General features: G+C 39.1%; 1 protein-coding gene across 1 annotated transcript in view; it reads left to right on the plus strand.

Annotated features, from left to right (window-relative positions):
• Positions 1-2,460: 2,460 nt before the first annotated feature.
• The window catches only part of SCN8A (sodium voltage-gated channel alpha subunit 8), a 184,693-nt gene continuing 160,093 nt past the window's right edge, over positions 2,461-27,060 (plus strand). The window contains 1 exon segment of the mRNA XM_036866860.1: positions 2,461-2,535. The gene's annotated coding sequence lies outside the window, so the exon portion shown is untranslated.

Here is a 27,060-nt window from a genome sequence, read left to right on the forward strand (position 1 = left end):
AAGACTTTAAGAGAATAAAAAGGTACACCCACACTGGGAGACGATATGTACAAATCACATATCTCATAAAAGACTTGTATCCGGAATATATAAACACCTCTCAAAACTCATTAATAAGAAACAAACAACCCAACTTAAAAAAATAGGCAAAAGACTTGAACAGACACGTCACCCAAGAGCATTTACTGATGACAAATAAGCCCACGAAAAGATGCTCAGTATCTTTAGTCATTAGGGAAATGCCAGTCAAAACCGTAATAACACTTCTTACCTGTTGGAATGGCTAAAATGAAGAAGACTGACCATACCTAGTGTTGTCAAGGATGTGGAGAAACTGAAACTCTCATATACTGCTAGTAAGAATGTACAATGACACAACCACTTTGAAAAGCAGTTTGGCCCTTTCGTTTTTTATAAATTTATTTATTTATTTATTTTAGCTGTGTTGGGTCTTCGTTTCTGTGCGAGGGCTTTCTCTAGTTGCGGCAAGCGGGGGCCACTCTTCATTGTGGTGCGCGGGCCTCTCGCTATCGCGGCCTCTCTTGTTGCGGAGCACAGGCTCCAGACGCGCAGGCTCAGTAGTTGTGGCTCACGGGCCTAGTTGCTCCACGGCATGTGAGATCTTCCCAGACCAGGGCTCGAACCCGTATCCCCTGCATTGGCAGGCAGATTCTCAACCACTGTGCCACCATGGAAGCCCTGGCCCTTTCTTAATATGTTAAATATGCATCTACAGTAGGACTCAGTCATTCCATTCTTAGATATTTATACCCAAGAGAAATAAAAGCATATGTCCATACAAGGACTTGCACACAAATACTCATAACAGCTTTATTTATAATGGGCAAAAACTGGATATAACCTAAATGTCATCACCAGGTGACTAGATAAACAAATTGTGGTATATCTCTATACTGAATAGTACTCAGCAATAAAAGGGAAAGAACTATTGATAGACAACCGAATAATTTCAAAATAATTAAACTGAGCAGAAGAAGCCCTACAAAGAAAGTACATACTGTATGATCCCATTTGTTTAAAATTCTGGAAAATGCAAACTATTGTACAGTAATAGCAAGAAGATTGTGGTTGCTTGGAGAGGGAGTGAGTGTGGGAGAGTGATGCACAGAGGAATTACACAGGGGCCTGGGAAAACTTTTGGAGGTGACGGGTATGTTCATTACCTTGATGGTTGTGATAGTTTCATGCATGCATACATATGTCAAAACTGTTCACTCTAAACATGCATAGTTTATCCTATGTCAAATATACCTCAATAAAGCTATTTAAAAATATATGTAGTGGGCACACTATGTGTGCCAGATCGTGTTCTCAGCGTGTGAAATGCATTCTCCTCTTTAATTCTCACAGCAAACCTGTCAGGTCAGTCCTATGATTGTTCCCTTTTACAGATGAGAACAATGAAGCCCATAGTCGTTCCCGTCCAAGGGTACTCAGTAAGCGGCGGCAGCCTGCCCATACTCTTTCACTCTTAACTGTGAACTTGCGGTAGAAATATGTGTGAGAAGCACAATAAGGTGCTAAGCGTTCTCACATTCATTGTCTAGATCCTCGTAAGAGAGTGTAGAGTAAGCAGTTCAAATGATTGTGCCTACTTTACAGATGGACAAACTGAGATTCAAAAAGATTAAGGTGACCATTACAGTTTCAGGCCTGGGGGAAGGGATGTCTCCCTCCTCCTCACACCAGAGCCGCGTCCACTGAATCACAAGGCTCCAGCTGCTGTTCATAGACTTCCGCGTTTTTTTCTCAGGCAGCCAAAGATAGGGTAAATTGAGTTCCTGGTGTTTATAGATGTCAGAAATTCTAACAACTGAGCACTGCACTGTTACTGGGCATTTCCTTCTGCGACTGTCGTTCAGGAGAAAGGTTAAGACTTGGCATTTCCAAGGGTCACGGGGCCCTCGAGTCCACATAGCACCTTTCGGGTTTCAACGCCCGCGTGCTGGCAGACAGCCCGTCAGCGTTCCGCGGCCGCGTCCCGGCACTCGGCCCGGGTGCCCCTCCCGCGCGGCTCGGCGGGGGCGTCGGGGAGGCGGGCCCGGGGACGCTCGCGAGGCGCTCCGGCGCGGCGCCCCCTGTCGGCGCCCTGCTCCCTCGCCCCGGATCCGGTCCGGGCGGCGCGGGGACGCCGGCCTGACAGCCAGCGAGCGGGCGGGCGGGCGCGCCCTGCAGAGGTAGGTGGGCTGCTGGGCGCAGGCAGGCAGGCGGGAGGGAGGGCGGGGGCGGCGTGCGCGGGCGGGGGCAGGGGGCGGGCAGGGGGCGCGCTCCGGGGGTCGGCGCGGGGGCAGGGCGGGCGGGGGGCCCGGCGGCGGGGGCGCGCGCGGCGGCGCGCGGCGGGCGCGAGTCATCAATTATGCAAGGACTTCGGCGGCGCGGGGGGCGGGCGCGGGGAGCGCTCCAAGATGGCGCCGACCGCAGTCCCGCCCGCAGCATCCTCCGCACCTCCGCAGTCCGGCCGCGCCTCCCGGGCCCCGCGTTAGGGCCGCCGCTGCCTCCCTTGCCGCCGCTGCCGTAAGTAGCCCCATAGCCCCCGCCCCGGCGCCTCTCCTCGCCCGCCGGCTTCCCCTTCTCGCCTCGGGACCCTGGAGCGGGGCTCGCCCACCTCCAGTCAGGGGCTTTGCCGCAGAGTGCGCGCCGGGGCTCCAGGGGCAGTGGAGCGGGGTTTCTGCCCTCCCTGTTTTGGACAGGTGTTTGGAAGTCTTGCTTCCTTCTACCGTGTTTACTGGGGATCCCTGAGGAGAACTGAGGACCACCGGCCCCCACCCCCATGCACCCTCTCTCTCCTCCGCTCTTGGCTGCACTGGGGGACACTGGCGTGCCCTCGGCGCCCCTTCCGTAGGGCAGCACCGTCTCCTCCCCATCTCTCAGAGCCGGGGCAGAGTCGGGGCCCCTCGCCCGGTTGCACTGGAAGGGCAGCGCCGTCCGGATCTTCTAGGCAGCTCCTTAGCTCTACCCCCTCCCCCATGTCTTACTGCATCCTTCTCCCCCATCCGGCTCCAGATTGTTACCAACTGCAGAAGCCTGGGGCTCGTGGGTTCTTAGGGCAGACAGGACTCCCCTGTCCTTTACTCGGATGCGTCCGTCCCCCTCCCGACAGGGTACTCTGGGGTTGTTGGGGGCCCCCGGGACCTTCCTCGGCAGGCTAGGATTCCTGCATTAGGGAGTACATCACTTTCAGAACATCCCCTTCCCCCGCCCCCACCCCTACGCCACCCGATGCAGAGCTTGCTCCTCTCCTCCTCTTTGCTTCCCTCCCCCACCTTCCCACCGGCAGCAGCACCCTGGGCTTCTGCTAGCTTTGGGCTTACAGGACTGCCCAGCTCCACAGGCTTGGACCCCTCCTCTCTAGTTCTCACTTGGTACTTGGGGGACCGCAAAGCCTCTGCATTTTTCCTGAGAGCTCAGCTCCATCGCCTCCTTGCCAGCAGCAACCACCGGTGGAGACTTGTCAGCTAACTTTCGGGGGGGCTTAGCCACGGCTTTCAGACCCCTTCAAGGGCCCCAGTTTCGAGGTGGGATGAAGTGGGAATAATTTTACAGCCTGATAAATATGATTCTACAATCCATGCCTTCCTTCCAACTACCCCACCCTGTGCCCTCTTCCTCACTTACACTGCAGTTTTTGAAACATGGGGGAATACATTTTATATCCGGAGATTCCAAGATGCCAAGGTTCAGCGTCGGTATTCATAATAAAAGGATGTCATCTGTTTTGGAGGAGGGGAAGGGGTAGAAGAAACTTTGCATTGCATCTGGCTAATTCAGGGAGAGGGAGAAATAATGAGCACAGAGCAAGCTCTACCAAACAGGGAAAATTGCTTTTGATGCACGCACAATGGGCACCAGAGAAGCCGGGATGGAAGCAGGAAGTGTGGGTGAGGGCTCTGGGGGCAAAGGGGGAGAGTGCTTTTTATAACCGTTTTCTCAAGTTTGAACCTGGAGAGCCTTTAGAGAGGTAGTGGTGTGCTAGGGCTGTGGGATGTTTTAGCTTTCCAAGGGAGATTTCGGGTGTGGTAGGTAGGTTTTCAGTGTTTCACAATCTTTCTGTACTTCTCTGTTCTCCACGTGTATTAGAAGATAATGGTGGTTAGGGGACTTCTTTTTCTTTCCTCAAAAAAAAAATTAGTTTTTTTTGATGTGTAATGCAAATGTCTGGATAACATTACCACCTGGTACCACCATCCCGGTAGAAATCTCAGGGGAATCAGACTTAAAATGCTGAAAGCTTTGTAACACGTTGACTGTAACCTGGTTCTTGAAATGCTGCAGCATTTTTTCTTTGGAGCTCATGATCCACAAGGCTTCAGTTCTCCCTGAAAGAGAATTTGATTGCTTGCAAGCGGGTAGTAGTGATGGCTTGGTACTCAGCAAACGTTGTCTGTCCTAGAAATTGAGGCTCTCCCTGGAGAGGGCTCCAAGCATGTTCTGTGTTCTATGGACTTCTGATTCAGGGTATGTGTAAATATGTTGTGTTTCTTAGTAGGGCTGGTGGTGGGTACTACAACACAGTTCTTGACATTGCTGGTCAGTTACTGGTTTCTTGGGTGCAGTTGGAGAGGCTTCAGTTTTCATTTGGGGTTTTGTCAACTTTTATCAAAATATTTGAAGGATTTTATTTTAAATTAATAAAGGATTATGAAATGGAATATAGCATACTTAAAAACAAACAATCATACAGTTGATGTTGCTTTCTTTGTAGGGGCTTTTTCGCAGGGCCCAACTTGCCCAGCTTTGGTTGCCGGTGTTGAGGTTTGCGCCAGGGTTTCCTGCTGTGGTGCTGAAAGGACAGTTCCCTGACAGTCCCGCCGTAGAGTGCACTCATGCTGGACATGATTTGGGTTTTTCTTGCTTTTATTATCAGCAGGCTTTCCTGTAGATGTGCGTGTGTGTGCACGCATGTGCATGCGCAGCTGGGTTTATACTTGAAGTTGCAGGCCTAGTTACCATATTTTATTACTCCCACATAACTCTTCATTTTGGCTGTCCCTCATGGAGACAGTGTTTTTACAGGCTGCAGCAGATCCATATGTAAGTCATACAGTGACATTTTGCTGACTGCATTATTTCAGCACATTTTGATAATTTCAAGTAGCAAGAAACTATTAATGTTATGGGGATTTGGTGTCCTCAAGAAGTAATCAGATAACTTGCTAAATTAAGCTGGATCAGAAGGGCATCTTCTTTGGGTTGATTTGAACAGTGAGCTGGGAAAAGGACTCAACACAGCAGAGGCCAGTATGCGATTCATTGTTTCACTAAAGTAATTTGTCAAAAAAGTATTTTAAAATCCTAAAATAGTGAACGGAGCCATAAAATTCAGCTTGTATGAATCTCCCACCTAGCACAGGGATCCCCTTATGGGAGATCTCACATAAAGCAGCTCGTTCCTTTTGGGTTCCACTGTGATTGAAGTACTTTTATGTCTTTGAAAAGGTAACATACATAAAGTTAAAAGACATATAAATTGGGGCTATGTCAGGGGCAAATGTCATTCTTGTGCTTCTTACCAAGAAAAGATTGACATTCAGTGTTCTATAGAGATTACACAAGAAACCTGCACCTGCTTGAAAAGAATACAAAGATAGAGACATATCCACCTAAAGCAAGAAAAACATTCTTGAATGGAAAGAAAAGTAACTATCTTTAATGTGCTGATATTATGTAACAAGTTGTTCTGGAGGCACATGCATGAATTAATGAATACTTAATTCCTATAGATTATATCTGAGAAGGAAAATAAAACCACGCTGTAACGCAGACGTAGAGAATGGACTTGAGGACACGGGGAGGGGGAGGGGTAAGCTGGGATGAAGTGAGAGAGTGGCATGGACATATATACACTACCAAATGTAAAATAGCTAGCTAGTGGGAAGCAGCTGCATAGCACAGGGAGATCAGCTCGGTGCTTTGTGACCACCTAGAGGGGTGGGATAGAGAGGGTGGGAGGGAGACGCAAGAGGGAGGAGATATGGGGATATATGTATATGTATAGCTGATTCACTTTGTTATAAAGCAGAAACTAACACACCATTGTAAAGCAATTATGCTCCAATAAAGATGTTAAAAACAAAAAACAAAAAAAAAACCCCCACACTGTACAGAAAGTGTTAAAAAATAGTTTATCCAGAGTCAGATCAGTTTCCATAATTATAAAAATAATGTATGCTTATTGCAGAAATATTTTAATATATAAAAGACAGGAAAAAAGTCATCCTTAGCAAAACAGTTGTCTGTGTTTATGGTTATTTCAGTCTTTTTTTTTTTTCTGTAGAGAGGGCAAGAAGCACTTGCAGAAGTTATTCAGAAGAGCAAAAAATAAGTATTTTAAAACCAAACCTTTTAAACTCTTAAGTTCACAGTCCACTAGTTAGTCATTGAGAGGCTTAAGAGCTAGATCGTTATATTTCAGTTTACCTTTATTTTCTGAATCATGTAAAAAAATTTCCACAAAATTATCTTTAATGTGAAAGAACTCATTCTTAGAATTGGACTCCTGTAAAGTCTTTTGATTTAAATATAGCAAGTTAACTAGAAGAATAAAGAAAACTTTACAGATATTCTCCCTGTGCACCTACTGTGTGTGAAGCATTGCACTAAGCACTAACACTCTTTAAATGGCAAGAATCAGCTTAGAAAATTATACTATGCTCAAAAACTATGGCTATTAAAGTGTTAAAAGAAGGAAACAGAACTTTCACCCTTCACATATATTAATTGCTGAAATGTTAACTGGAAGCCTATTGATCTTACCCAGTGATTTAACCTAAAAAGAATAATGTGTGCAGGAGTATGAAGTAAATGTATGTAAAGAAAAGACAAAGAAGAAATCCTCTGGAAAATTTTTGTCTGTCCCTTCGTGAAGTTATAGATACAAAATCAGGACCCACATTTAACTACCTATCAGGAACTAAGGTGAAATGAAGACCCAAGTTGCCTTAGTTACACTGCTGAGAAGAAAAAGTCAGAAGCAGTATAGGCTTTGGAGGTAGGCAAAACTAAGTTCAAGTCTTGATTCTGCTACTTACTAGCTTTGTCACCTTGGGTAAGTTATTTAATCTATCTGAGCTTCAGTGTTCTCATCTATAAAAATAGGAATAATAATACCTACGTTGCAAGGTGTTTGTGGGGATTAAATGAAATCTCTGTTTCCTTATGGTTCCTGACACATAGAGCTCAGTATATATTAGCTCCTTTTCCTCTAGGGATTTAGCAGCTTAGTGTGTATTTATATGTGTGTTTGATAGAGTATATATGTACTGTATTAAATTACAGTAGTCTGAAAAGCAGACGGTTGCTTTATCTTCAGTCTGGCAGAGAGAATAGAATCTGCAGGTGTGCTGACTTGGGTGGACATTGCTAATATAAAAGGAGAAAAGTTTTACTGTATAATTGCACTGCTGATCTCCACCAACACAGTGCAAATGCAGTTACCAAAGTAACTCTTTCTGCATTCATTCCCAAACTATTCTAGAATAGGACTATTTACCAAATAGGAATGCTCTGGCATTCGCCAGTTGGCAGGCAACTGGGCTGTTTTTAGCTATAGTTTGGGATCTGAAGGTGGAATGGGCCCAAAGGCTGAGGTGTCCCTTTATCCTTACTTGAGCTGAATGTGTTAATTGTAGTAAGTGATTATATGGGTTTGGAGTTGCTTTTGTCTTCAGCACCATTCTAGGTTTTCCCATTATATAGCCTTTTAATTGCTTTATTTGAATGAGTCTCATACATTTAGGTCGCATGGCTGACCATCTACTTTTGGTAATTATTACTCTATGTTTATCTGTTTATAAAAACTTTAAAAATCCTTCTATCAGTTGATTGTTTGAGTTAGGTAAGACAAATATTATTCTACACATTTTATAGCTGAGGAAACTGAGGATCCCAGAGCTTGAATGAGTTGTCTAGGGCTATGGGACCATTAAGTGATGGAGTGGAGACAGGGACGCAGGTTGGTTGACTCATGCTTAAAGATTTTTCTTCCATTAAATGATGTTATATTCTGATGTTCATATAACCAAGTATTGTGAACAATTTTGGCTTTAAGAAATTATCGTCACCCTAGGTATCTAAACATACCTTACTGAGTGGGCATAATGAAAGATTCTGGGATAGGCAGAGGGAGGGCAAGAGTACCTTTGAAGGAGAGCATTTTGGAAGCAGGAAGGAGACGGAAAATGAACAGAAGATGTATCAATAAATAAAATATGGATGAAAATAGGAGGCATTGAAGTAACGTGGTCGTTTTGTTTCTGCAGCTATCCTGGCTACTTTTTTAAAGGTCATCATGTCTTGGTGTCTACTTGTCATTTGTCATTTCTCTTGCACGTAAATACACATTTGGCTACTCGTAAATGCTCCCATGTTGCCAGTATAAGTTATAACCAGGACCACAGGGGAATTATGGCCACTATCACCTGGACTTTTTTGCTTATGCAAGGCTGAAATTGGTGTAGGACTCAGAGAAGAATTGGTGCTGGGTGGCGGGAGGGTTATGCTAGTTGAAGCAGAAAAAGTTCTGGGAGGCTCCAGATCTAAAAGAGCAAAGGTGAAAGTAGATAATAGTTACAATTTCCCTTAGGTATATGGAGATGCGTTATACTGAGGAGAGTGGAACAGAAGAAAAGCTGGGACCCTGAGGGTCTAAGATGTGCTCTTAGTTTGGGACCGAAGCTCTCTTGATCCTGGAAGGAGTCGATTGGGTTAGGATAACTAAAATGTTGTCTGGAGAGGTTTGGAACGCTTTTATATTCACTATTGGTGGTAGCGAGAGTCCTCCTGTGTTCACTGGGCTTGTCCCAGGATCTGGAAATGGAAAGCCTGAAATCCCTCAAAAGACACATTAACAGGCTCCTTTCATGTTCAGTTGATTAGTGCGATTTTTATGATGTAAAATCTTTTGAGTTCCTAGGGAGTAAGAACATTAGAGAAATATAGCGAATGCTTATTTATCCAAGGATGGATTATCTAGGCTATGAATTATACATGTCATTTATTTTCCTCTCATTTTCTGCATCTTGAGCATTTAACTGATCGTTAGCATTTCCATCAGAGTGAACTTGGGAAGGGAGAAAAAGTCAAAATTAAAATGTTACTTTAAATTTTTAGATAATGATTGAGAAAGGAAGAGATCAATGAGAAGGCAACTCATTTTTAATCTATTCTTATTCTCTCCTTATTTTAAAGTACAGACAGTTGAAAGCTGAGCCTCCAAGAGCTTCCCTGGAAGCCAGTGTGAAATAGCATTTTCCCCTCATTTTACTGAGTGACAGCCCTGTAAATAAATAGGGCTTAATTTATTACGTGGTTAGTTTCTTGTTTCACAAGGAATTCTTCTTCAATTAAGGATAATGCAGCAGGCTTTTCTTCACATTCACTAGTGACTTTTTGTCTTAGCAAAAAGCTGAATAAAATGCTTTTAAATGAAAACAAATTGATGCGTTATTATTAAATTGCAGAGAAAAATTGAGCAGGTTGCGAATGAGACTGGTAGAGCTTTCTCGGAGGTCAGAATAGCCAGAAATCTCATTTGCTACAGAATTCTTTTTTTTTTTTTTTAATTTTTATTTATTTGTTTATTTATGGCTGTGTTGGGTCTTCGTTTCTGTGCGAGGGCTTTCCTCTAGTTGTGGCAAGTGGGGGCCACTCTTCATCGCGGTGCGCGGGCCTCTCACTATCACGGCCTCTCTTGTTGCAGAGCACAGACTCCAGACGCGCAGGCTCAGTAATTGTGGCTCACGGGCCCAGTTGCTCCGCGGCATGTGGGATCTTCCCAGACCAGGGCTCGAACCCGTATCCCCTGCATTGGCAGGCAGATTCTCAACCACTGCGCCACCAGGGAAGCCCTGCTACAGAATTCTTAATTGGATTTCCTAAGATTTTGGTGAAGACTAAAAAGGCAGAATGTCTTATTTCTAGGAAAGATACCTTGAACAAAATAAAGCACTTTAAACAGATTTATATTGTGATAGGGAAGAAAGCATTGGGAGTGTGAGGAATCATCAGACTGGAGAGTGAGGAACGGTGAAAGAATGACTGCAGTGAAAATGGACAAGGGAATTTGGATGTGAACTTGGGGGAACTGCTCATGTTTTAAGAGAAAGAGTTCTCTCTCCTCTGCAAACTCCTTTGGATACATGTCTTTGTTCTTCTTCCTGAACTAAAGTTGTCCTGATTTTCCGGATAGGGCACAGAACCTTAGGAAGATGTTTTGTGTTTTAAATGTTATTTTATCCCTTTCTCTGCTAGAACTTTGCTGCAAATTGCTTACTTTATCTGATGTCTGCTTTGGAAAAGCTGGAGAAATTTTCTTGCTTTGTAGCGAAAAATTTAGTACCATTCTTAAATGTTCTTTCAAAATTTCCTTTTTTTTTAAAAAAAGGATTTTAAGTCATTTAATATAAAAAACATTTTCTCAAAAGGCACTGTGGAAGGTATCTCTGTATTCTATACATGAAATATATCTTTTACATTTTTTTTGAATAGTTAACAGAGGCAAAGGGTTAAAAAATCAGAGAGTTCAAAGTTAAGTCTTTTATACTGTCACCTTCACTCAGTGTGCCCTCCATAAAGGCAACTACTGTTACCAGTTTCTCTTGTATCCTTTCTACCTATATATGCCTGCACACATTTTCTCTCCCCTGCCCTTCCCCACAATTATGTCCATGGCCTTTTGAGGAAGACTGTTAAAATAGTTTGGGGATTTAACTCTCATTCTAGGTCATCTTAGATCAGTTAATTCCCCGTTAGCAAAAATTTTAGCGTCATTCTTAAGTGTTTTTTTTTTTATTTCCTCTTTTTATTGTTTTAAGGATTTAAGTCATTTAATATGAAAACATTTTCTCAAAAGGCACTGTTGAAGGTATCTCTTCCATTCTGTGTCATAAATTTGGGGATTTGAATATAGAGTATAATTAGAATTATATTCAAATTAGAATAGAAATTTTGCTAAGAACAAATCAGTTGGGCTGGGGTAGAATCCCCCAGTGGCAGATAAGCCTGCAAAGATACAGTAGAGTTAGCCAAACACTAAGAATTTTTTTGAAGTTGCATTTATCCTTGGAGACAATGGAGAACATAGAAGATTTTTTAGGGGGTGCAAAATGACACATCATCAAAGCCGTGCTTTAATATTTTAGGAGAATTGGGCAGCAGTGTGTATATAACAGGACGGAACAGAACAAGGAATGGACGTCCAGTTAATTGACTGTTTGATTTGGCCTAGCTGTGTGGTGACAAAGGCTTGGACTCGGATAGTAGTGATGAAGATGGAAAGGAAAGAATATAAATACAATTTTGTATATGTGTGTCACATGGATGTGTGCGTTTAAGTAGCATTTTTATAATGTAAGAAATCGTTTCGAGGAAGGCCCAATAGGAATTGGTGAATAACTTTACTTGGGGAAAAGGGAGGAGGAGGAGTTAAGATTATTTTGCTGTTTTAAAGTTCAGCGACAGAGAATCTTCTGTTTAGAAAATCTGAGGAAGTAAGTTCTGTAATACACATTGGCAGCGTAGTCCAGAGCATCTTGGTTAGCAAGCTACCTTAATTTCTAATTTTTAATACTTTCTCTGCAGAGGGTTTTCCCCCATCAGCTTCTCATGCTTTCTTTAAGGAAAACCTGAATCTTCCAACTTCTTTATTCTGTGCGTTCTCTCACTGATAAATATTACTTAATCTTTGTGGGTCTCTGTCCTTTTCTTATTTTGTGGTCTTTCATTCTGTCCATTTATAGGCACTTAGCTCGCTGTCTTTTTCCTTGATACTCTCAACTAACCTTCGGTTTAGCGTATAAAGAAACAAGAATTATGCACCTTTTCATAGGTGGATGACTGTTTTGTCCTTACTGAAACTCAATGACTTTCTTTCTTTGATCATTTGCTTATATTCTGTGTGTTTCAGGGAAGCCATAGTAAGTATTTGAAATTGCAGGTTGAATTAATGGTAGCAACTGAGAGAATTCTAATAGGTGAAAGCAGAGGGAAAGTGTTAGGCCTTATCAGCCAGTGATGTTGCTTGTTATTTCAGGTATTGACCTTGGGCTGTCAATACAAAATGTCAGACTTGCATAAACTTCCTTTGTGTAGCTGGGGTACAAGAGAGTAGAGAGTGGGCCCTAATGTGTAATTTCAGTATACTGTGATAATTTAGAGCAAAGGGTGAGCTCAGGGAGCTTGGGTTCTCGTCTAGCCTTTTGCAGTCAGTAAAGATCTTTGAATAAGAAAAAATAAAGGGTGGGCTTCCCTGGTGGCGCAGTGGTTAAGAATCCGCCTGCCAATGCAGGGGACACGGGTTTGAGCCCTGGTCCGGGAAGATCCCACATGCCGCGGAGCAACTAAGCCCGTGCACCACAACTACTGAGCCTGCGCTCTAGAGCCCGTGAGCCCCAACTACTGAGCCCGTGTGTTACAACTACTGAAGCCCGCGTGCCTAGAGCCCGTGCTCTGCGACAAGAGAAGCCACTGCAATGAGAAGCCTGCGCACTGCAACGAAGAGTAGCCCCCGCTCGCCGCAACTACAGAAAGCCCGTGTGTGGCAACGAAGACTCAACGCAACCAGAAATAAATAAATAAAATAAATAAATTTTTTAAAAAATAAAAAAAATTAAGGGTGATTGGAACATCAGAACATATACATGCAAAATAATAGAATGAGCCTGGAGAAAAGCAATTTAATTCAGTAAATCTTTCCATTTAATTTTCCTTCTCACCACCAAAGTTACTGAGTTTTTGCAAATTCCATTAACATTTGCCATAGTTTGCACTCAGATTGTTCGCAGAAGTCTCCATGGTTTATGTGGAACCAGTAGAGCAGGCAGAACTCATGTAAAAGATGTTAGTAAATTTAGACTCTGTTTAGGGATATAAAGCATCCTTACAGTAATCCCATCAGGAGGTTCTCTGTGCAGTCACACTGTAAGTTTGTACCTGCTTCCTAGTATGAATGCTCAAAGTAACAGTGATGAAGAATAGGTAAACAACAGACTCTTGGGAAGCCATTCTTAAAATAGTTTGGGGTGAGGAAAGTCCATAAAGACCACTAAACTGAAAGATGGCAATCTGTTTTATTAATCTAGATGTTCTAGTGCAAGTAATATTTCAGTAGGTTTATAGGTTTTTATTTTTTCACTTTCCTTCTATTTGTAATCTTTCTTCTTCCTTGTCTCTAGAAAAGAGGGGTGGTATAAAACCAAAGAAAGGCGCAGATTGAGTGATTGAGTGATTAAATGTAGTGGGGAAACAAAGTAGAATGATCCTATGAGTATTTCACTTACCTCACAAGGCTGTTTTCTGACTCATACAAGAAAACTTCAGCCATAAGGGCCAAAGAGGTAGAAATTTCTTTTATTTTGGGATCTTAATGTAGATTCTTTGCATTAGAAATTGCTCAAAAGCTATATAGTTCAAAGAAAATAAGTCCATTTTGAGTGATGAGTGGACATCAAAGACTTGTTATTAATTAGATCCGAGTGTCTTCCATCTTTAATTTTAATAAGCTTATGTGCAGCTTGACCCTTGGGGGCTGACGTGCTTTGTTCCTAGCCACACGCTCCTTCCTGACCATTAGTAAGTCTCTGGCCCGTATTGTCCCTTTCAGGTTGTAGGAGGTGCGCATCTTTCACTTCCCTCTCCTCAGCAGGCTGCCCAGGTTCCCAGGGGTGAGGCAGAGCACACAGGGGTGTGTGACTTCTATGCCCTGCTTGGGCTCAGCTCTGCAGCCCTGCCTTTGCCCAGGCTAGTGCTCAGAGAAAGGTTTTTTTTTTTAAGAGCAATGCATTTATCACTCAGTGCAACCTATTGCAAAATCTCAAGGAAAAAAAAAAATCCTCCAGAAAACAGTACAACTTTTCTAGCCAGGATTCCAGAGCCATCAGCTTCTTATAGGCACTGCTTCTGTTTATACATGTTGAGTTGTCAGGGCTTTGCCAGTTGTTTTTTCCTTCCATGGTTTAATCACAGAACCTAGTAAGAACTCTTATTTGTGAGAACTGAATGCTGACTTTTGAGGGTATTATAAAAATCTAGTGGATCTGTGGAGTTCGAAATGTGGGTGCTAGTCTATATTTTGGGCAAGAGAGTATCAGATATTCTTCTGGTGGAAATTGAGGCATCATAACCCTTGAAGTCTAGTTGTGGCCTTGGGCCAAGACACAGTGCCCCTGGGACAAACAGTGTCCTTTTTCCTATTTGGAAATTTATACCTATTAGGGTACTATAACCAAGTAGAGTACTATTTCCTTCAGAAGAATAAGTTCAATATTACTAATATTTGAAAACCTTTTGAAGTTCTAACTTATGTATGACAAATATATTTTTTCCTTTTTAACATTTTTAACAGCTTTGGTTATTTTTAATTGTTATTTTAAAAATTTACAAGCAGTACAGTTGAAAAAAATTTGGAATATAGTTCTATGACTTTTAACACATGTATAGATTCATGTAACCAGCACTACAATCAGGATATACAATAGTTCCATCACCTCAAAAAGCCCCCCTCTGCTGCCCCTTTGTAGTCAGACTCTCTGTAACCTGTGATCTCTGGCAACTCCCAATTGGCTCTCCATTCCTGTGGTTTTGCTTTTTTTAGAATATCATGTAAATGGAGTCATACTACAGAGTATAACCTTTTGAGACTGGCTTCTTTCACTCAGCATGATACCTTGGAGATTTATCTATGTTGTAGTCTTTATCAATAGTTTTTTTTTTTTTTTTACTGCTGAGTGGTATTCCATTGTGTGGTTATGTAACAGTTTGTTTATCCATTCATTTGTTGAAGGATATTTGAGATGTGTCCAATTTCAAGTGATTATGAATACTGCTGCTGTAAATGTGTAGGTTTTGGTGTGAATCTAAATTTACAGTATTCAAAGATAACCCTAAGGGTGAGATTGCTGAGTAATAAAGTAAGTATATGTTTACCTTTATAGGAAACTACTAAACTATTTTTCAGAGTGGTTATACCATTTTGCATTTCCACCAGCAGTGTATGAGAGTTCAGTTGTTAATATCCTCATTTGCACTTGGTATTGTCAGATTTTTGTTTGTTTTTTAGTTTTATTGTGGTAAGAACACAACATGAGATCTATCCTCTTAACAAATTTTTAAGTGTACAATACGTTATTGTTGACTATAGGTACAGTGTTTTACAGTGAATCTCTAGAGCTTATTCATCTTGCATAACTGAAACTTTCTGCCCAGTGGTAACTCCCTATTTCCCTCTTCCCCCAGCCCCTGGCAAACATCATTCTACTTGGATTCTATGAATTTGATGATTTTATATACTTCATATAAGTGTAATTATGCAGCATTTCTCTTTCTGTGACTGACTTGTTACACTTAGCATAATGTCCCCAAGGTTCATCCGTTTTATAGCATATGTCAGAATTTCCTTCTTTTAAAAAAAGGCTGAATAGTATTCCATTGTATGTATATGCCACATTTTCTTTAGATGTTATCTGTTGATGGACATTTAGGTTGTCTCCCTATCTTGGCTACAGTTGAATGGTGCTGCAATGAACATGATAGAGCTAATATTTCTTCAAGATCCTGATTTTAATTCTTTTGGATAAATACCCAAAAGTGGGATTGCTGGATCGTATGGTAGTTCTGTTTTTAATTTTTTGAGGAATCTCCATACTGTCTTCCATAGCAGCTGCAGTATTTTGCATTCCCACCAACAGCGTGCAGGGAGCTCCAGTTTTTCCACATCCTTGATAACACTTGTTATCTTCTGTTTTTTTTTTTTTTTTTTTTTTTTAATTTTTGTTTATGGCTGTGTTAGGCCTTCATTTCAGTGCGAGGGCTTTTTCTAGTTGCGGCAAGTGGGGGCCGCTCTTCATCACGGTGTGCAGGCCACTCACTATCGCGACCTCTCTTGTTGCAGAGCACAGGCTCCAGATGCGCAGGCTCAGTAATTGTGGCTCACGGGCCTAGTTGCTCTGCGGCATGTGGGATCTTCCCAGACCAGGGCTTGAACCCGTGTCCCCTGCATTGGCAGGCGGATTCTCAACCACTGTGCCACCAGGGAAGCCCCCCTTTTGGTATTTTTTTGATAATAGCTGTCTGACAGCTGTGATTTCTCACTGTAGTTTTGATTTTGCATTTCCTTGATGATTAGTGACATTGAGCATTGAGATTTTTTATTTTAGCTATTTTAATAGGTATGTAGTGGTATCTCATTGTGGTTTTAATTTGCATTTCCCTAATAGTAATGATCTTGAGCATTTTTTCACATGCTTATTGCCATCCATATATCTTTGGTCAAGTGTCTGTTCAAATCTTTTGCCCATTTTTTAAATTGGATTATTTGTTTTCTTACTGTGAGTTTTGAGAGTTTTTAAAAAAAACACATATCCTGGATATAAATCATCAGGTAAATTACTTGGACGTGTTTTCCCCTAGTGTGTAACTTTTCTTTTTCTTCTTTTTATCATGTCTTCTGTAGAGCTAACATTTAAAATTTTGATTAAGTCTAATTTATCAATTTCTTTCTTTTATGGATCATGTTTTTGATGTTATAAATAAGAATTCTTTGTCTAATCCAAGGTCACAAATATGTTCTCTGTTTTCCTCTAAAAGTTTTATAGTTTGCATTTTACATTTAGATCTGTGATCCATTTGAGTTAATTTTTGTATAATGTATGAAATTTAGGTCAAGGTTCATTTTTATGTATTTATTTTGCAGATAGATGTGTAATTGTTCCAGCACATTGCTATTAAAAGACTATTCTTCTTCCATTGAATTGACTTTGCACTCTTGTCAAAACTCAATTGGCTATATTTTTTTGGGGCCTTTTTCTAGGTTCTCTATTCTCTTCCATTGACCTATGTATCTGTCCTGTCACCAGTGCCCTACTGTTCTGATTACTGTAGCTTTACAGTGAGATTTAAAATTATATAGTGTGAGTCTTCCAACTTTATTCTTCTTTTTTCAAAATCGTTTTGCCTATTATAGTTATTTCATCTTTCCACTAAATTTCATAGTCAGCTTGTCTGTGTCTACAAAAACTCCTGCTGGCATTTTGCTTGGAACTGCATTAAATCAGTAGATCAATTTGAGAATTGATAACTGTATCATGTCTTCCAATCAATGAATATGATAAATGTCTTCATTTATTTAGGTTGTATTTGATTTCTTTCATCAACATTTTATTGTTTTCAGCATATAGATTTGCATATATTTTGTTACATTTATACCTAAGTATTTTTTAAGCTATTGTAAATTTTTAAAATTAGATTTCAGTTTCTAATTCATTCCTTGTATATAGAAATATGATGGATTTTTGTGTGTTGAACTTGTCTCTTACAACCTTGTTAAACTCATTAATTCTAGGAGCTTTATTATAAATTATTTTGGATTTTCTATATAGACAATTATGTCTTCTGTAAAAAGGAACAGTTTTATATCTTCCTTTCTAATCTATATGCTTTTTATTTCTCTCTCTCCTCCACCATTATTACAGACTTCTAGTAAGATATTGCATGAAAGTGGTGAGAGTGGATATTTGTGACTTCTTCCTGATCTTAGAGAAAAAGCATTTAGTCCCATCATTAAGTATGATGGTAGCTGTTAGTTTTCGTAGATACTCTTTCTCAGGTTGAGTAAATTCCCTTCTATTCCCAGTTTGTTGAGAGTTTTTTCAGGAATGGATGTTGAATTTTGTCAAACGCTTTTTCTGTATCAGTTGATATGATTATGTGATTTTTAAATTATTTTATCTGTTAATATAATGAATTACACTGATTGATTTTCAAATATTGACCTACCCTTGCATTCTTGGGATAAACACCACTTGGTTGTGATGTGTTATTCTTCTGTATTGTTGGATTTGATTTGCTAATATTTGTTGAGTTTTACATCTGTGTTCGTGAAGTTGTTAGTCTGTAGTTTTGTTTTTTTCTTGTCTTTATCTAGTTTTGGTATCAGGATAATGCTGGTCTTATAAAATAAGTTAAAAAGTGTTCCCTTTAGTATTTGGGGGAAGAGAAATTGTAGAATTCCTTTTTAAAAATATTTGGTAGAATTCTCCAGTGAACTGTGCCTAGAGTTTTCTTCTTGTGAGAGTTTTTAACTACGAATTAAATTTCTTTTAATAGATACAGGCCAATTCAGGTTGTCTGTTTCTTTTTGGGTGAGTTTTGGTACTTTGTGGCTTTGAAGGAATTGGCCCATTCATCTAATTTGTCAACTTTACGTACATAGATTTGTTCATAGTATTCCCTTATTATCCTTTTAATGTCTGTGGGTCTATAGTAATATCCTTTCTTTCATTCCTAATATTGATAATTTGTGTATTCATTCTTTTTTTTCCTTTGGCTAGAGGCTTAAAATTTTATTCATCTTTTCAAGGAAGCTGTTTTTTTTTTTTTTATAAGTATTTTTTTTTTTTTTTTAATTTATTTATGGCTGTGTTGGGTCTTCGTTTCTGTGCGAGGGCTTTCTCTAGTTGTGGCAAGCGGGGACCACTCTTCATCGCGGTGCGCAGGCCTCTCACTATCGCGGTCTCTCCTTGCGGAGCACAGGCTCCAGACGCGCAGGCTCAGTAATTGTGGCTCACGGGCCCAGCTGCTCCGCGGCACGTGGGATCTTCCCAAACCAGGGCTCGAACCCGTGTCCCCTGCATTGGCAGGCAGACTCTCAACCACTGTGCCACCAGGGAAGCCCGGAAGCTGTTTTTTATTTTATTGATTTTTCTCTTTTTTTTTCTGTTTTCAATATAATTGATTTCTGCTCTTTTATTTATTTTCTTCCTTCTGCTTGCTTTGAGTTAATTTACTCTTCTTTTTCTTTTCTATTTTTTTAAGGTGGAAAACTGTCTTTTTTAGATCATTGATTTGAGACCTTTCTTCCTTCCTAATATAAGCTTTTATTTTTAATACTATAAATCCCCCTGTAAGCACTGCTGTGTTTGCATTCTACAAATTTTGATATGTCAGACTTTTATTTCCCTTGAAAATTCTTCTTTGACCAATGGATTATTTAGAAGTGTGTTGTTTCAAGTGTTTGGAGTATTGGGAGATTTTCCAGAGTCTTTATTTTATTGATTTCTCGTTTAATTCCATTATGGTCAGAGGACATACTTTGTATGGTTTCAATATGTTTAAATTTGTTAAGGTTTGTTTTATGACCCAAGATGTGGTCTATCCTGGTGAATATCCCCTGTGCACTTGAATAGAATGTATATCCTACTGTTGTTAGGTGGAATGTTCTATAAATGTTAATTATATGGAATTGGTTGTTCAGTTCCTCTGTATCCTTGATTTTTTTCCTCCCAGTTTTATTGAGATATAACTGATATGAAGCACTGCATAAGTTTAAGGTGTACAGCATAATAATTTGACTTACATACATCATGAAATGATTATCGCAATAAGTTTAGTGGACATCCATCATCTCATATAGACATAAAATTAAAGAAATAGAAAACTTTTTTTCTTATGGTGAGAACTCTTAGGATTTACTTTCTTAACAACTTTCATATGTAATATACAGCAGGGTTAATTATGTTTATCATGTTGTACATTACATCCCAAATACTTATTTATCTTATAACTGGAAGTTTCTACCTTTTGACTGCCTTCATCCAATTCCCCCTCCTCCCAACCCCTGCCTCTGGTAACCACAAATCTGATCTCTTTTTCTATGTTTGTTTGTTTTTGTTTTTGAAGTATACTTGACCTACAACACTATGTTAGTTCCTTTTACACAACATATTGTTGTGATATTTCTATACATTTCAAAATGATCATCATGATAAGTCACCATACAAAGATATTACATAGTTATTGACTGTATTCCCCACGCTGTACATTTCATACGCGTGACTCATTTATTTTACAACTGGAAGTTTGTACCTCTTAATTTCCCTTACTTCTTTCTTTCCTCCCCTCACTCCCCTGTATCCTTGATTTTTTTCCTTATCCTTTAAAAAAAATTGAAATGTGATTTATTATTTAATTGCAACATTATATCCTATCTCTTTATTTTTTCAAATGTATTGAGATATTATTGACAAATAGGAATTATATATATTTAACATGTACAACATGTTTTGATATCCTTGATTATTTTCTGTTTACTTGTTTTATTGATTAGTAAGAAAGGAAGATTGAAATCTCTAACTATAATTATAGATTTGTCCATTTCTTCCCTTAGTTCTATCAATTTTTGCAACATATATTTTGAGGTTCTTTTCTTAGGTACACACACATTTAGGATTGTTATAAATTTTAGTGAATTGACCCTTTTATCATTATTTAATGATGAATAAATTTAAAATTTATTTTTAAATAAATAAATTTTTTAATTTTAAAATGATAAATAAATTTTTATCCCTGGTCATTTTCCTTGTTTTAAAGTCTACTTTATCTGATATTAATATAGCCTGTTAATATATAGTTAATATAGATCTGATAATTCATGTTTTCATGGTATATAGTTACCCCTCCTTTTACTTAAAAATTTTTTTTGAAATAATTTCAGATTTATAAGTGAGTTGCAAAAATAGTACAGAGAGTTCCCATATGCACTTTACCTAGCTTCCCCCAATGTTAACTTATTACGTAACCATAGTACATTCATCAAAACTAAGAAATTAACATTGGTACACTGTTAAGTAAGCTACAGAATTTTATATGGATTTCACCAGTTTTTCTACGAATGTTTTTTTTTCTGTTCTGTAATCCAATCCAGGCTGCCATATTACATTTAGCATCCTTTCATTTTTAACCTATATATATCATTGTATTTAGTGGGTTTCTGGTAGATGACATACAGTGTGTCTTTTTTTTAAAATCCATCCTCATAATCTCTCTTCTAATTGATGTGTTTAGACCATTTGCATTTAACATAATTATTGATATTTTAGATTTAGGTCTGCCATTTTATTATATGTTTTCTGTTTGTTCCTTCTGTTTTGTGTTTTTTTGTTTCCCTTTCTTTCCTCCTTTTGGATTATTTGAATTATTTTAGTATTCTATTTAAATTTCTCTATTGAATTTTTTATGATCTGCATTTGTATAGTTATTTTAGTGTTGACTAGGGATTATAGTACACATACTCAAGTATTCAGTCTACTTAAAATTAATATTTATCACTTCAAGTGGAATATAGAAACTTTAGTACCACATAGACTGGTTTGCCCTCTTCCTTTTATCTTGTAATTGTCATATGCATTACATCTACATTCATTGAAAACCCCATCAGACATTGTTATAATTTTTGCTTTCAATCATCTTTCATATTTTAAAGAACTTAGAAGTAAAATAAGCTATTACATTTACCCAGATTTTTACCATTTCTATTCTTCTTCCTTCTTTCCTGAAATTCTGAGTTTCCCTATTGTAACATTTCCTTCCATCTGAAGAATTTTCTTTAGCATCTTTGGCAAGTCTGCTGGTGATGACTTCTCTTGGTTTTCTTCATCTGAGAATTTATTTCATGATCGTTTTTTAAAGATATTTTCACTGGATATAGAATTCTGGGTTGATAGTTGTTTTCCAGCACTTAAAATTCTTGTTCCATTGCCTTCTGTTCTCTGTGGTTTCTGATAAAACATCCACAGTCAACTGAGTTATTTTTTCTCCTATGTGTAATGCATTATTTTTCTCTGACTGCTTTCAAGATTTTTTTCTTTGTTTCAGTTTTCACTGGGCAGGAATTTCTTCATCCTGTTTGCTGTTCACTGAGTTTCTTGAATCTACAAGTTTATGTCTTTTACTAAATTTGGGAAGTATTCGGCTATTATTTCTTCAAAAAACAATTTTTTTTTTTGACTGTGCTGTGTGGCTTGTGGGATCTTAGTTCCCCTACCAGGGATTGAGCCCTGGCCCACGGCAGTGAAAGTGCTGAGTCCTAACCACTGGACCACCAGGGAATTCCCTCAAATATTTTTTTCTGCACCACACTCTTTCTCCTTTACTTATGGGCCTTTGATGATACAAATGTCAGACCTTTTGGTATTTTCCAATGGGTCCTTGAGGCTCTGTTCATTTTTGTCTTCCAATCTTTTTTCTCGGTTGTTCAGCTTGGGTAATTTTTGTTGATCCATCTTCAAGTTCAGTGACTCTTCTGTCATCTCAGTTATACTATAGAGCCCATCTAGTGAAGTTTTAAATTTCTGTTATTGTATTTTCTAGTTTAGATTTTTTTCATTTGGTTCTTCTTCTTCTCCTTCTCCTCCTTCTACTTCTTTTTCTTCATCTATTTCTTTGTCGCGACTGTCTATTTTTGCATTTACTTCAAGAGCATTTGCCTTTATTTCTTGCAGCATGATTATAATAGCTGCTTTAAAGTCTGTTAATTCCAATATCTTGGGGTTGGTGTCTGTTGATTGGCTTTTCCCTTGTGAGATATTGAGATTTTCAAGTCTCTTTGTACAGGTTGACCCTTAAACAGTGTGGGGATTATGGACACCAACACCCATGCAGTCAAAAATCCACATATGACTTTATCAACGGCCCTCCATATCTGAAGTTCTGTATCTGCAGGTTCAACCAGCTGAGATTGTGTAGTATTATAGTATGCATTTATTGAAAAAAATCTGCATGTAAGTGGATCCACGCAGTTCAAACCCATGGTGTTTAAGGGTCAACTGTATATCAGTTTGGATTTGTATCCTGGACATTTTGAATATTATATTATGAGACTTTGGGTCTTGTTTAAATCCTGTAGAGAATGTTTTTGTTTGTTTGTTTATGTGAGCAGGCAGTCAATCCAGTTAGGTTCAGGCTACAAGTACCTACCGCCTTCTTTGGGCTGGGGTTCAGTATCTGTTCAGTTTTCAAAGTTCTGTTTGCTGTGCTATTTGTGTCTGTTCCATGTACATACCAGCCAGTGGCTAGACTCAGACCTGGGCAGTGGTATACCTCATAGATCAGTTGTCAAAACCTTCAGTATGCTGTTTAGGGTCAGATACTTTCATGTACAGCTTGGGGATGATTCCTGGAGTTCACACACAGCTTCACTGAGCTCCCTTTTCTTCCTGTTGTTCTCCCAAACTTTCTAGATCCAAAGGATTCTCCTTCCTGCTCCTCTTGCTAGAAAGCTGAGACTTGAATTTCTCTGCTCTGCCTTGCACGCCCTATGACTACCTTTCCCTTGGGAACCAAATAGCAAGAGGCTAGGGAGAGAAAACAAAGCAGTGGAGGTTCCCTCTATGCACCTGGGATCACAGTTCCTCAGGTCAGAGAAAAGGTTTTCCTTTCTGGCTGGTGTTGTCATTGCCACTGCTGCCTAATTGCCTTGGAGGTAGGGCAAGAGAGGAGAAAAGAAAAACAAACAGAGAAAATCAGGGGATTTCCTCTACTCCCTTTGACCTTAGGGGCTCCCTTTCCTGCTTCTTGGGCCAAAAATGGAGGTCTTCTCTTGGAGCTTTTTCTGTCTGTACCTGGTGCACAGTTCTGGGTTTGGGCTGCCTTTGAGTCCAGGCCAAGAGATACCAGAAGAAGAAAAAAGGGAAGCTCTGTTGGTTTCATGATATTTTGAGCTTTGGTTTGTTTTTCCTATCCACCTGCTATCAACTACTTTTCAGTCATCGGATAATGCATGGAGCATCTCTGTCTATCCATGGATTTTAGCTGAGTTCACTGGGAGAGACAGGGTGGAGTGAACTTACTCCATCTTAACTGGAACCAGAAACTTTGGTTATTTATTGGACACATTTTAAGAGAGGACCAAGGTTGGCAGGGGCAAGAAAGGTGTTGGCTTCAAGGCAGGTTATCAATTCTGAAAGATCAAATGACTGGACTGACAGGCCTTAGGGTCCCTAGTGGAGAAGACACCTCAAGGAAGGGCTCCAGTGTTTTCAGTGCAGGATGCTCTCTCTTCCTCCTTTTTAATTTTTAAATTTAAATTAAAAGCTTTAAAAAAATAGATTATATTTGTACTCAGTACAAAATTTCAAAGATATAAAGGGAACAAAGCGAGAGAGGTATGTCTCCCTCACTTACTTATCCCCTAGCTACCCAGTTCCTTCCCCTGGAGGCACCCATGTACCAATTGCTTGTGTATCCTTACAGAGACATTCCCCACAATACCAAATATAAAATGGGAATAAATGTGCATATAATAACAAAAACAGCAGTGTACTGTACATACTGCTCTATGCCTTGCTATCTCACTTAATATGTCCTGGAGACCTTTCCATAGCAGTGGCTACCGAAGGCTTCATTCTTCTTAGCAGCTGCAGAGAATGTCATTGAATGAATGCACTGTGATTCATTTAATAAGTCCCTTATTGGTGGGCTTTATTCCACCAATAAATGATTATTTAGTCAGCAAATAAATATTTATTCCATCAATTTCAGTCCTTTGTTATTACAGGAAAGTTGTATTGAATACCCTTGTATACATATTTAACATATGTGGGGCAATATCTATAGAATAAATACCTGGGAGTGACATTGCTGGACTAGAAAGTATGTGTGTCCATTTAAATTTACCAAATTGTTAATAGCATATTGATACCTTATTTCATACAACTGCAAATAATCCATCAATTTTTTAAGCCTTGGTAAGGAGAGTAATATTAGAATAGGTAATAGAAACCTTCATATAATCTTAAGTCTTTTTCTAACTCTGGTTAACATCTAACTCTGGTTCTGCCTAGTCTTTTACCAACATGATATGGAAGAAAAGGAAAATGTATTAATTGGCATTTTCCTTCTTTCTTCTCCCTTCTTACTCTAGTAAGAGACATGCCAACAAGCTGTGAAAAAAATATTGTAAAATAACTAAATAGGAAATATCCAAAAGGAAGGCTATAACAGTCAAGAGGATTTGGATGACCAATTGATTGGACAATCAGTTCCTAAACCTCAAATGTTGGTATGCATTAAAGCCTTTCTTCTGAGGAACATTTTATCTATCATGTGTTCTCACCTACACAACCATGCCCATATAGGTAGGTAGAGAGGGCAAGTGAAAGCTGTTATCATTTACTGTACTTATGGTGGAACAGAAGCCCGACAAATATAATGATTTTTTTTTCTGATCCCTAGATCAACACATTTGATGTGAAAATGTTTAATGTGAAGCAGTCTTGGAGACATATTTACTATCATGGATACCAAAGAGTTGTCACTTAGTGGTTTTTCTGATGGTTCATAGTATTTATTTGAAAGCAAGGCTTTCTTGGAAAATCTGACATACAGATTTTCCAACACGATGGAGCATTTTACTAGTAACAGTCCTTACATTACACCTGAGACTAGAAATCAGATCAGTTAGGTGCTTAAAAATTTTCATGTTTACTTGGCTTTGACTGTATTGTTATCTGCTTCAATTAATGTTTTTTTTCACACACACACACTGTATTTTATTTTTACAAGAGATAAATAGACTGACACCAAGCATTGTACATGGATGACCACAACAAAAGCAACAATGATTGCAATTACCAAACATGAAACACACTCATACTATGTCATAATATTGACATTCAGTCCAGTAATCCTCCACTGTAACAGCTCCTTTACTTTGCAGTGAAAATTGATTTGTATATTCTTTGCCTCTGAGTCCTTGTGGGATTTTTTTTTTTAATTCAAAGAGAAAGTCACAAAAATTATACTCATCCTCATCAGTTCACTCAGTCCTATGTAATTAATTTTTTTTCATCTTGATCTTTTGTTAGCACTTTTATAAGTTCATCAGTTTTTCATTAGAGTTCTGAAAATGCTTATTCATTCAGTTCAGCAGTACAGTCAGTTACCAGAAACCTGTACTTGTCAGAGTCTTTTCCATGAATTTCTTGAAGATGAAACCCTTTTATAGGAACATATTTGCAAAAGCATCAGAGTACACCCAGAACTGTCTGTAAATAACAAAAGACTTAAAAATGACCACGGTTAAAGATTTGATGAAAGTTCATAATAATGCAGTTGACAAGAAAATTAGTTATTTCTGAGATACACATTTTAAAGTAATAACTAGGATTATGACTTATAACATTATACCAGAACATATAAGATTTTTAGAAATTTCATGTAATGTCTGAAACATTTATATTAACATATTTCCATACAAATAACCCAATGAAAGTTTAGTATTAGTTGTTTTGTTTGTTTGTTTTTTATACTGCAGGTTCTTATTAGTTATCAATTTTATACACATCAGTGTATACATGTCAATCCCAATCGCCCAATTCAGCACACCACCATCCCCACCCCATCGCAGTTTCCCCCCCTTGGTGTCCATATGTCTGTTCTCTACATCTGTGTCTCAACTTCTGCCCTGCAAACCAGCTCATCTGTACCATTTTTCTAGGTTCCACATACATGCGTTAATATACAGTATTTGTTTTTATCTTTCTGACTGGTGTTCACTCTGTGAACTGGTGTTCACTTCACTCTGTATGACAGTCTCTAGATCCCTCCACGTCTCAACAAATGACTCAATTTCGTTCCTTTTTATGGCTGAGTAATATTCCATTGTATATATGTACCACAACTTCTTTATCCATTTGTCTGTTGATGGGCATTTGGGTTGCTTCCATGACCTGGCTATTGTAAATAGTGCTACAATGAACATTGGGGTGCATGTGTCTTTTTGAATTACGGTTTTCTCTGGGTATATGCCCAGTAGTGGGATTGCTGGGTCATATGGTAATTCTATTTTTAGTTTTTTAAGGAACCTCCATATTGTTCTCCATAGTGGCTGTATCAATTAACATTCCCACCAACAGTGCAAGAGGGTACCCTTTTCTCCACACCCTCTCCAGCATTTGTTGTTTGTAGATTTCCTGATGATGCCCATTCTAACTGGTGTGAGGTGATACCTCATTGTAGTTTTGATTTGCATTTCTCTAATAATTAGCGATGTTGAGCATATTTTTATGTGTCTCTTGCCCATCTGTATGTCTTCTTTGGAGAAATGTCTATCTAGGTCTTCTGCCCATTTTTGGATTGGGGTGTTTGTTTCTTTAATATTGAGCTGAATGAGCTGTTTATATATTTTAGAGATTAATCCTTTGTCCGTTGATTCGTTTGCAAATATTTTCTCCCATTCTGAGGGTTGTCTTTTCATCTTGTTTATGGTTTCCT

Source organism: Balaenoptera musculus, chromosome 10, assembly GCF_009873245.2.
Source record: "Balaenoptera musculus isolate JJ_BM4_2016_0621 chromosome 10, mBalMus1.pri.v3, whole genome shotgun sequence".
Taxonomy (NCBI): Eukaryota; Metazoa; Chordata; class Mammalia; order Artiodactyla; family Balaenopteridae; genus Balaenoptera; species Balaenoptera musculus.